Here is a 13,408-nt window from a genome sequence, read left to right on the forward strand (position 1 = left end):
GAAGAAAAGGAAGTGTCTCTGCTGGTGTTTTGTTTTGTTTTAAGTAGGCTCTACAAAATGGCGCCCAACATGGAGCTTAAACTTGCAATCCTGAGACCAAGACCTGAACTGAAATCAAGAGTTGGACCCTTAACCAACTGCACCACTCAGGCTCCTAGGAGGAATCTGTCTTGTACATGTCACTTTTTCCAAACCTCTAGTTTGGAGTTGTGTAGACTCATTAATAGGGTTCACAAATGTCAAGCTCTATCTTCTTCTAGGCACATAGCAGAGTTAAAGCTCCCCACATCGTACAACCTTCCCCAGAGGCAGCCACTGTTAACTATTTAAAATATACTTTTCCAGGCCTTTCTTTTACATTTCCACATATGAATAAATACAAGTAAAAAATATCACATGAAAATATTCAGAAATATTAACCAAATTCCTTCCATGCTATAACTCTCTAATTCAAACACCCTGTCTCTTTTGTGCTCATTGCCATGGTGAGAGAAGGAAGACAAAAAACAAGTACATAGGTTGTGAAAGTCTTTCCCTGGCTTTGCTTTCCAGAAGTCCAAAATCCTTGGAATGAGGATGAGTCTCAATATATACAAAGTTTTTAGAAAAACATAATAAGAAAAGCAGATTTGAGGACAGAGGAAAGCCCATGAGTCATTCTCCTCTCCTTGGATAGTATTCACCTAGAAATTGAGGAGTACAGAAACAAAGAAAATGGTGCTTTAGATATTGAAATGCCATGAAATAAATGGCTCAGAGAACTGTCTCTGAGGCAGTATCCTGAGAAGTTGCCTATAGAGTTTCTCAGACACTCCAGTGCCTTGCTAGAGAGCAAAAGCAGCAAAATGAGTCCTGGTCCTAAAGAATGATTTCTGTGCCCACGGGCAGGGTGAAGTAGAAGGGATAACATCTGGGGCTGACAGGACAGGAACACCTGTGTGACCAAGCAGACAAGAAGATGAAGATCTCATCAGAGGCCTGTGTTGACATATGACCTCAAGTACCTACTGGACTTAATGCTGTCCCTTGACTGTATCCTTGGAACTCAGATGAAGACCTGCAGAAAAGGAACAAGAAACTTCAAATTCACTGAGAGCGTATCTACAAAGTTGCTAATGTAGGGATTCAAAACAGAAATTAGAACTATAGAATAATAAGAGAATTTCTATTTTTTAAAGATTTTTTGTTTATTTGAGAGAGAGAGAGTGTGCCTGAGCATGAGCAGGGGCAGAGTCGGGTTGGGTAGGGCAGAGGTGGGAGAGAAGTAGGCTCCTGGATGAGGGAAGATCTAATGTAGGGCTCTATCCTAGGACCCTGGGATCATAACCTGAGCCAAAGGCAGACACTTAACTGACTGAGCCAACCAGGCACCCCGAGAAGTTCTATTTCTTATACACCAGTTATGGACTTACTATCCACCACATGCACACACAGTATTTTTTACCTAACATGCATCATAATTTACATATTCTTCATATTTTTCATTAACAATATATCTGAAAATTTTTCCAATGCCTAGTAATCCATAAAAGTATAGATTATGATTTATTATTTCTAAACCATATCCTTACTGTAATATATGTAGATTGTTTCCAGTTTTTGTTCGTCTAATCAAGACTTCAGTGGATATCATATATTCATATATAATTTTGTGCACATATGTATGTCTATAGGACAGAGTCCTTGAAATTAGATAATAGGGTCAAAAGAATGTAAATTTTTAATTTTGGTACATACTGGCAATTTGCCCTACAAAATTACTCTATCAATTTATATATGTTGTGGCATCATATGAGTTTACCTTTACATTATAACTTCACAATCCTGACTGAATCTTATTAGTATTTTTAATTTTGAGAGTCTGGTAGTTAAAAATGGTTTACATTGTTCTCTTTATTTTAACTTCTCTAAATAAGAGGTTTAAACAACTTTTATATGTTTATTTACCATTTGTGTTTCTTTTGTGTATTATCTGTTCATATCTTTCATTTATTTTTCTATTGAGCTTCTCTCTTACTGATTTGTAGGAGCTCTTTATACATTAGGATATCATATTCTCTCTATTATATATACTGTAAAATTTTCCTCCATCTTAGTCACTTTTCTTTTAATTATTTTTTCTAAGATTTATTTATTTGAGAGAGAGAGAGAGACAAAGAGACAGAGAGCACAGGGGGAGGGCGAGGAGAGGAGAGAGAATCCCAACATGGGGCTCCATCTCATGACCCTGAGATCACAACCTGAACAAAACCAAGAGTCAGATGTTTAACTGATTGTGCCACCCAGGCATCTCTTCTTTTAATTCTTTATAGTATTTTCCTTTACATAAAATTTAAGTCTTCATTGTAGTCAAGGCTCTTGATCTCTTATTTTATAAATGTCTTAATTATGAATGACTTTACACTTCAGTATTATAAAACTAAATCATTTCTATTTTCTTTTAATACCTTTAAACATTTAAATGGTTAGGTCAACTTAAAGCATACTTTTCAAAACTTCCAATGGACTCTGTTTACCAAGTTTTTTCCTCATATCAGGCCCTGTGGCAGTCTGGCCCCCACCCTGTTTGAGTAGTTGCTCAGAATGTGCAGTGTGATAAGGGCAAAAGTAGAAATAGCAGAAAGTGGTACAGGAATACTCACAGGAGTTTAAAGAAGCCTGCATGGACAAGGTGATGTGAACTGGACCATGAAAGGTAAATAAAGGTTTGACACACAAAGAGAAGAAACATTTCAGGAAAATGGAAAAACACATACAAGACCTAGAGGCCTAAAAGAGCAAGGCATGTTTGAAGACTGATATGGCCATATCTTAGTTTGAAATAGCTTGTGTATAGGGGTTATGGGGATGTGGCAAGAGATGCAACTGAAAAGTTAGGATCATTGTAAAGGGCCTTGAAAAATGTACACTACTTCATGAAGTTCTGAGTCATCATTGAGCCTGGGGTTCAACGAATAACCACAGATAATCTGAGAGTGGGGAAATGGGTGAGGATATAAATGAAACAAGATAAGCCAAGAGTTGATGAAACAAAATACAATACATTGTTTGGTGTCAATTAAGATTGGAGGGGTTTTGTTGTCATTCTCCTTGTTAACAGCATTGTTGAGTTATAAAAAAAACAAGGTTATAGATTAGCAAACTATGATTGCATTTATGCTAAGTATGATACCCAGAAAACTGGGAACCGAGATACTAATAGAGTTCACCCTCTAGGTGAAAGAATTAAGGACACTATTTTTTAATTTTCTGTACTATGTGAATGTTATATATCAATTTGTATTGTTTATAAATTAGAACAGGGCCCCCTGGGGTGGCTCTGCAGTTTAGCGCTGCCTTCAGCCCCGGGGTGTGATCCTGGAGACCTGGGATGGAGTCCCAGGTGGGGCTCCCTGCATGGAGCCTGCTTCTCCCTCTGCCTGTGTCTCTGCCTCTCTCTCTCTCTCTCTCTCTCTCTGTGTGTGTGTGTGTGTGTGTCTCATAAATAAATAAATAAAATCTTTTAAAAAAATAAATTCGAACAGATTTTCACTTAGCAAAAAAGTCAAAAATCCAATTATATATATATTTTAAATATTTTATTTATTTATTCATGAGAGACACGGAGAGAGAGAGGCAGAGACACAGGCAGAGGCAGAAGCAGTTTCCATGCAGGGAGCCCGATGTGGAATTCGATCCCAGGTCCCCAGGATCACATGCTGGGCCAAAGGTGGCAGTAAACCGCTGAGCCACCCAGGCTTCCCTAAAAATCCAATTATAGAAGAATAGATATGTCTGAAACTACTAAAAACAGTATTTAGGAAGAGAATATGTATAAATATATGGTAATCCTTTTCCTATAATGCTAACAAGAAAAAGGGATATAAATCCATAATAATTATTATAACTATATGTAAGAAAAATGTATACACAAGTGAAAAGAAGTTGGAATGACAATACCAAACTATTAACAATGGCTATAGTTGGACAATGGGACTATTACTCATTTATACTCCACCCCATTTTTCTTTACTAAGCACATACCATTTCTATAATTTTCTAAAATTTAAAAACAAAAATAAAAACAAAACCTCACATCCCTCTTTGAACTTTTTGATTCCAGAAAAAATATAACCAAGGAATAAGTAGCAGAGCATAAAAAAGAAGAACACTTCAAGATAACTGTAAAATATGAAATTTTCTTCTTTTTCCCAGTTTTGGCCAACTGGCACATCCCATGTTAGGAGTTTGAGAAGTAGAGACTTCTAACAGACAAAAGTAGTCAGCCAAACTAGATTTCTAGTAGATTTTAAAAGTTATTAGATAATCTTATATTAATATATTACAATGTAATCCTGATTAACACTCATTTTTCTCATATATAACACTTAATAAATATAATTGAACTCTTTTATAGTTGTCCATAATTTAAATGCAAATGTGCAATAACAGAAAACACACCTTCTTTTCAAGTATTTGTGGAGAGTCACCAAACTTGACAAAAAACTTCAAAAGTTCCAAAAAGCAGAAGTACAAAAAAATTTTTACCACAAGGCAATAATGCTAGAAATGTCAAAATTTTAAAAATCGAAAGCCCTTCCACAGAGAAATTTTTAAAAGAAAAACTATCAGCCTTTGAGTAAAAGGACTAGTCAAAAAAACTGAAGAATTTCTGAGGCTGTTATAAAGAAAAATGTTACATTTGAGAATTTGTGATATAATAATCACAGGAAAATTCATAGCCTTTAATTCATATAAAAGTGATACAATGAATATAAATGAATTAAATTCTCAACTCAAAGGGTTAGAAATAAACCAAGCTGACCCAAAAGAAAGCACAACGAGGCAAATAATAAAGATAAAAACAGAAATCAATGGAATATAATATAGTCATGTAATTAAAACTTCTTAGGAAAAAAATCAATGAGAGAGACATACCAACTTTCAAAACCAGGGAAATTTAAGAAATCCTATTTAATGGAGAAACATAAAAGGCATTCCTTCTAAGGTCAGGAACAAGGTAAGGGTGCCATTGTTTCCACTACTATTTAACAGTGTGTTGAAAATATTAGCCAGGGACTCCTAGGTGGCTCAGCGGTTGAGTGTCTGCCTTTGGCTCAGGGCGTGATCCCAGAGTTCTGGGATCAGTCCCACATCGGGCTCCCTGCATGGAGCTTGCTTCTTCCTCTGCCTGTGTCTCTGCCTCTCTGTCTCCGTGTCTCTCATAAATAAATAAATAAAATCTTAAGAAAAGAAAAAAGAAAATATTAGCTAATTTGGTCAGGCAAGAGGAAACAATTAGAATTAAGAAGTGGAAAATGAGTAAAACTATGTATAAATATTGTACACATAAGGCCCATGAGAATCAATGCTATAACAAAGAAATAATAAAAGAATTCCTTAACATAGTAGAATATAAAACTGACATACAAAAATCCATAGCCAACTGCCAGTCAGCCAGTTGGTACCAGTGGTCAAGAAGATAAGGAGCTAGTACTAGAATGTAAATCAACTAGATCACCAAGCACACTATTTAACTGACAATTTTTTAAAAAGAAAAATGTCTTTGTTTCTGAAGAATACAATGATTTAATTTACATGACACTAGGAGTAGCACCTGGATAAAGCAAATAAGTAAATATATTATTAATAAAAAACCTAGATTTTCAGTATAAGAACAAAGATATAAAATAAAAGAGTATGGAAAAATTTTGTAATGCTTAAGTTTGAATTAGTACTAGCAGTATGAACTTATAATTTAAATATATATTTAATTTATATTAATTTAAACATATTTAATATGTTAAATGTTATATATAATGTTATATATATAATAAATGTTAAATATGTTAAAACATAATTTAAACATATATATGTTTCTTAACAGGTCACCACAATAACAATGAGCATACCTAGTGCCAAAATCTTAGTTTTTGCAAAAGAATAAAACTGGATGACTTTTTAATACCATACACCATAAACTCAAAATGGATTAAAGTCCTAAATGTTCAGCCATCAAAAGGATGAATACCTACCATTTACATTGATGTAGATGGAACTGGAGAGTATTATGCTGAGTGAAATAAGTCAATCAGTAAAGACAATTATCATATGGTTTCACTCATATGTGGAATATAAGAAATAGTGAAAGGGACTATAAGGGAAGGGAGGAAACTGAGTGGAGAAAAATTAGGAAGACAAACCATGAGAGACTCCTAACTCTGGGAAACAAAGGGTTGCAGAAGGGGAGGTGGGTGGAGGAATAGGGTGATGAGATGAGCACTGGGTGTTATACTATAGGTTGGTAAGTTGAATTTAAATAAAATTTTAAAATAATAAAATAAAGCATTGTAAATTTTTTAAAAAACTGAATTCTAAAAAAAACAAAACAAAACTGAATTCTAGATAAACACACAAACAAAAGACCTAAATGTGAAAGCCGAAACCATAAAACTCTTAGAAGAAAACTTAGGCAGTAATTTCTTTTCATTGGCCATAGAAACATTTTTCTAGATATGTCTCCTGAGGCAAAGGAATCAAAAACAAACTCAAAATCTTGGGACTATACCAAAATAAAAAGCTTCTGAACAGTTGAGAAACCCATCAATAAAACAGAAGAGCAACCTACTGAATGGGAGAAGATATTTGCAAGTGATATATCTAACAAGGGGTTAATATCCAAAATATATAAAGAACCTATACAAATTAACACCAACCCCTCCATATAATCCAATTAAAAATAGACAGCAGTCGTGAATAGATATTTTTCCAAAGAAAACAGAATTGGCCAACACACACAATAAAAGATGCTCAACATCACTCATCATCAGGAAAATGCAAATAAAAACCACAATGAGATATCGTCTCATAGCTGTTAGAATGGTTAAAATAAAAAATACAAGAAATAATAAATGTTGGAGAAGGTGTGGAGAAAAAGGAATCTTTGTGCACTGTTGGTGGGAACACAAATTGGTGCACCCACTGTGGAAACAGTAGGAGGTTCCTCAAAAAATTAAAAATGGAATTACCATATGATCCAGTAATTCCACTACTGGATATTTACCTAAAGAAAACAAAAACATTAATTTGAAAAGATATGTGCACCCTCATGTTTATTTATTATTTACAATAGCCAAGATATGGAAACAACCCAAATGTCCATTGATAGATTATTCACACACACACAAACACACACACACACACACACACACACACACACACACTCACAGAGGAATATTAGCCATAAAAAAAGAATGAGATCTTGCCATTTCCTAGAGGATATAATGCTAAGTGAAATAAGTCAGATGGAGAAAGACAGATACCATATGATTTCACTCATTTGTGGAACCTAATAAAGAAAACAAATGAACAAACAAAAAAACAGACTCAAATACAGAGAATAAACTGATGATTGCCACAGGGGAGGTGGCTGGAGGCATGGGTGAAATAAATAAAGGAGATTAAGAATACATTTATTATGATAAGCACTGAGTAATGTATAGAACTGTTTAATCATTACCTTGTACATGTAAACTAATATAACACTGTATATTAATTATACTTCAATATAAAAAAATAAAAAGCAGGGAAAAATATATATTTCTTCATTCTGTCTAATTTCACTAGAATAAAAACGTGCACCCCTGGTACCAAGATCTTAGTGGTTTCTAAATATCATACACCCTGCTAAAAGAAACTAGAGCTCTGTGGAGAAATGGCTAATACTAGGTCTTAGAAGGAAAATTTCAGAAGTCTCTGAGATCTGATGCCAAAAATAAAGTAAGTGTTCAAACACTGATGGAGCCGTGTCAAAAAGAAACAAGAACAACTTGAAAAATATCCTATTTGTGAAATTTGGGACAATTTGAGAATGAAAAAGAATAATTATTAGAGCTAAAAAAGAATTTCAGCAAGATGTCAGGATACAAAATCAATATACAAAAATCAATTATATGTCTATACACTGGCAATGAACAATATGAAAATATTAAGAAAATAATTCTATTTATAATTGCATCAAAAGAACAAAATACCTAGGAATAAAAATTTTAACAATGTACAAGACATACAGCAAAAATCACAAAATATTGAGGTGTCTGGGTGGGTCAGTCAGTTGAGCATCTGACTCTTGATTTTGGCTCAGGTCATGTTCTCAGGGTCCTGGAATCCAGCCCTGGGTCAGGCTCCATGCTGGACATGGAGCCTGCTTGAGATTTTCTCTCTCTCCTTCTCCCTCTACCTCTCCACCCATTCACACTCTCTCTTTCTCAAATAAATAAATCTTTTTTTTTTAATTTTTTATTTATTTATGATAGTCACACAGAGAGAGAGAGAGGCAGAGATATAGGCAGAGGGAGAAACGGGCTCCATGCACCGGGAGCCCGACGTGGGATTCGATCCTGGGTCTCCAGGATCGCGCCCCGGGCCAAAGGCAGGCGCTAAACCACTGCGCCACCCAGGGATCCCAAATAAATAAATCTTTAAAAATAAAATAAAATAGATATGGAAATGCAAGGGACCCAGAAAAGCCAAAACATTCTTGAAAGAGAACAAATTTGGAGGACTCATATTTTCTATTTCAAAATGTATGACAAAGCTACAGTAATCAAGACTGTGTACTACTAGCATAAGAATAGATGTATAAAAAAAACAAAAGAATAGATGTATAGATCAGTGGGATAGAATTAAGAGTCCAGAAATAAAGCCATATATTTAGGCCCAGTTGATTTTCAACCAAGTTATGAAGACAATTCAATGGAGAAAGAATAATTAATCCAACAAAGAGTGCTAGGACATCTGTATATCATGCAAAAGAATTATTGGACCTCCTGTCTCACACCATATACAAAAATCAACTCAAGGTAAAGGCCTAAAATGTAAGAACTATAAAATTCCTATAAGATGATATAAATGTAAATCTTTGTGACTACGGATTATTTTTTTTTTAATTTTTATTTATTTATGATAGTCACACACAGAGAGAGAGAGGCAGAGACACAGGCAGAGGGAGAAGCAGGCTCCATGCACCGGGAGCCCGATGTGGGATTCGATCCCGGGTCTCCAGGATCGCGCCCTGGGCCAAAGGCAGGCGCCAAACCGCTGCACCACCCAGGGATCCCTGTGACTACGGATTAAATAATGGTTTCTTAAACATGACACCAAAAACATAAACAACAAAAGAAAAAGGTAAACTGGACTTCATAAAACAAACAATTTTGGGGGAAACCTGGGTATCTCAGTTGGTTAAGTGTCTGACTTCAGCTCAGGTCATGATCTCAGGGTCCTGGAATCAAACCCTGCATTGGGCTCCCCACTCAGCATGGACTCTGCTTTTCCCTAACTCTCTGCCTTTCCCCCTGCCCATGCTCTCTCTCTCAAATAAAATCTTAAAAAAAAAAGAAAGAAAAAGGGACACTATCACAAAAGTGAAAAACAACCCACATAATATGAGAAAATATTGCAAATCTTCATTTGAAGAGTCTATTATACAGTATATTTAAAGAACTCTTAAAACACAATAAAAAAACTAAACACAATAAAAAGATAACCCAGTTTTAAAATGGACAAAGTACTTAAATAGGTATTTCTCCAAAAAAGATTTGCAAATGGCCAATAATGAAATATGAGAAGATGTTTGACATCACTAGGAAAATATAAATTAAAATCACAATGGGATACCACATCATAACCACAAGGATGGCTAAAATCAAAAGGACACAATAGCAAGTGTTGACAAGGATGTGAAAAAACTGCAAGTCACATTCATTGTTGGTAAGAATGTAAAGTAGTGCAACCACTTTGGGAAATAGTTGGGCTGTTACTCAAGAAGTTAAATATAGGGTTTCCATATGACCCAGTAAGTTGACTCTTAGCTATACACTCGAGAATCAAGAACATATGTGCACACAAAAACTCATACACAAATGTTCTCAGCAGCATTATTCATAATAGCAAAAAGTGGGGAAAACCCAAGTGTTCATCAGTTGGTGAATGAACAAACAAAATGTTGTATATCCACACAATAGAATATTACCCAGCCACAAAAAGTAATGGAGTATTGATCCATGCTACAACATGGATGAACCTTGAAAACATTATGCTGAGTGAATAAGCCAATCACAAAAGGCCACTTTTATGATTCCATTGATATGAAATCCAGAATTGGCAAATCCAAGGATAGAAAATATATTAGTGGTTGCCAGAGGCTGGGAAATAGAAGTAAGAGATCAATGAACAGTCAATACTTTCACAAACTCAAGAAATCTCCCCTAATTTAGTATTCAGAAAAGGTTCCATCTACATAAAAATTAAAAGAATACTACCCTGGGTCCCCTTCACCCAGAATCAGCAACTATAAACATTTGTTTGCCACATTTGCTTGATAATTGAAAGTTAGCTTGGCTTGATATAAAATCCTTGTTCACACTTTCTTTCCTTGACAATGTGGCTCCATTGCTGTTTTGCTTTCTATCTGAACCACTTGGTCTTTTTGTCTGGAGGCTGAGAGGTGTTTTCCTAGATTTAGTAGAATGTCTTAAAGTTCACTGTTCTAAGTCAATTCTGACAGTTCCACAGTGTACCTTTTTAATATGTAAATTCAGAATTTCTTTCATTTATTCATCTTTTGGTAAGTTTTTATTAGATTATAGCTTTAAACATTGGTTTTGATTTATTGCTTTTTGTTTCTTAGATAATTCAATTATAGGTCTGTTAGATCTTCTTTGTCTTCTATAGCTATTATTTTCTTTCTGAGATTTTCACTTTTTCTTATTTTAATTCTCTTGGAAATTTCCAGTTCACATTCCTATGTCTTCTTGGTATGCTTTGTTGACTCTTTTCTTCTTTGTGCATGTTGTAGTTTAGTTCTAATTTGGGGGATCATTGTCTTTTCCTTCACTTTTCTGTGTTGACAATTGTTATTTCGTAAATTTTTGTTTTGTGCCACCTTTCTTCTGCATTTGTGAATATCTGATTTGTGTTTTTTCATACCTGTTATTCTCTGACCAGACTTGACTTCTATTAGAGAGGTGTGGTACAGTTTCTTCTGCCTCAAGGTTAGGTCTTGAGTATTTTCATTGACTGAAGAATTTTTATTTTAATTTCTTCCTTTTAACAGTAACTTTGTGTGGATGTTGTTTGCCTTTTCTTCTTCATTTTCACTTCTGGATTTTCTTGGATCAGGTATTTCTACAGCCGGGGTTGAAGGATTTAAGTGGCTTACTAGTTTCTTAGTTCAAGAGTGCCCTCTTCAGTTGGTACAATGAAATGCAATTTCTTTAATGAGGAGCATCTTTTCTTTTGGGGGTGGGGAAGGAGTATTAGGGAGAGTTGAGTATGTCAGCTTTCATGAAACTTATTTCTGTAGAATCCTTAATTTCCACCAAAATTTTTATTCTTCCCTGTTCATCACCAGACCTCTAAGAGATGCCTCTTCCTTTCAAGTTCCTTTATTGTCTCTCAGAAGCTGTGCCCTCTCAATTCTTTTCCCAAATATTTCCTGCCTACCTCTCCACTTCCACATGGGCTCCACAGCTGATGCTACTGATTTCAGATATGTATTTTCCCACTCAAATGGAATGGGAATTTGCAGTCTTCTATTTCCTGACTATGTAGTAGATATAACTAACTGTGTTGTGTGGTGAGTTAATTATGATTTTATTTGCTGTCCTTGGTCTCTGTGGTTTTTGTAAAGTGTATAGAAAGATTAAGGTTTAGACATCTGCCATTTATCTTCAAAGAATCTAACTATCTAACCTCAATTCATAAATGCCAACATTTACAAATTTTTAGGTGAGACTTTCATATGAGCATTAGATAACTGGGCTGGGTTTTTTGGCTTTATTTTTTTTAAACTTTTTTTAAAATTTTTATTTATTTATGATAGTCACACACACAGAGAGAGGCAGAGACATAGACAGAGGGAGAAGCAGGCTCCATGCACCGGGAGCCTGACGTGGGATTCGATCCCGGGTCTCCAGGATCGCGCCCTGGGCCAAAGGCAGGCGCCAAACTGCTGCGCCACCCAGGGATCCTGGGTTTTTTGGCTTTAAATAGAAATGCAGCAAAAGTTTTTATACAGATAACACATAGAAGATGGTTCTTTCAAGTCTCTAAGCAATTTTAGCCTGCGCCCCCTTCTCTCTGACCCTGTCACACTGATAAAAGTTTTCCATAATGTGGTGGGTGCATATGGTCAGATTCCAGAGTAGTTATGTCTGGTGGCCAACATGTCAAGAGTAGTCTGATATGGTAAGTATCAGGATGGTTTATCTAGAGAGGTCAGTGTATGTGGGACATTACTATGACAAGAGTGGCTGACCTGTCCTGATTTAGAGATGGACCATTCATTTTTCTATCACTGATTTTTCCTTGTCAAGAAACTTTTTTCTTTTCTCAGGGTACGTGGCTCTAAAATGGGGGCATGCAAAGTGTCAGCTCTTGATGGACTATGAGATCTAATCTTTCCATGGGAGGCTTCCAGGCTTGTTAAAGGACTTGGCCATAGGATTCTGGCTAGGAGAAAGGCTGGCCATTGGAGACTCAACACAGCTCAAGTCCTAGTCACCTCCAAGTAGCAGGGCTCTCCACCCTGACTCGTGGTATTTCTGCCCAAGGCCAAACGTGCCTTGGTTGCAGAGCCCTTAATTGTGGTTCCTCAGTGTCTTTGGGCAGTGAAAATCAGCATGAGGATGAACAGCTGAATAATCATAAGTGTGCACTTGGAACTGGAGTCTCCATTCCACCACTTACTGGGTGAGTGATCTTGAGCAAATAGCTTAATTTCTCTGAACCTAAAATTCATTACTTGTAGCTGATATACAACACTTGGCCTATTGGCTGACACCACAGAGCAATCCTTCAGTAAATTTTAGCTACCCCCCCCCAAAAAAATTTTTAGCTACCTTCTATTACATATATACACACACAAACATACACATTCATAATACACATGCATAGTTTAAGGAAGTTTACTCAAGTATGGGTATGGTTTTCATTTAATTATTGGATGCTTATATATTTACAGGCTAAAAAGAGTAAGAAAAATCACATTCAGTGAAACCTTGGGATAAAAAAACTTCAGATTTATTTGAATAGATGGTGCCCTCTGACAAAGCAGAATTCTATAAAACTACACAATTTTTTTTTTGTTAATCAGAGGTAGAAAATCCTCCCTTCATACTCTCTTCCCTTTACATATCATACCTCCTTACTTCATAGACATCTATCCAGCCACTAAGATCCTCATTCCTAACCTCCTATGTGTCTTTCTCTAAATCAGAAGTCTCAAATTGACTTAATATGCTGTTTGGCCTGTGGAATGCTTTTTGAAAAAATTTAAATTGTAAACATTTAAAAGATTTCACATGAAAACATGGATTTCTGGCTTCTCTTAACAAACTGAATGATGGGGCAGCTTTGGGTCAGTATG

This window comes from Canis lupus, chromosome 5 (genome assembly GCF_003254725.2).
Source record: "Canis lupus dingo isolate Sandy chromosome 5, ASM325472v2, whole genome shotgun sequence".
Lineage (NCBI taxonomy): Eukaryota > Metazoa > Chordata > Mammalia > Carnivora > Canidae > Canis > Canis lupus.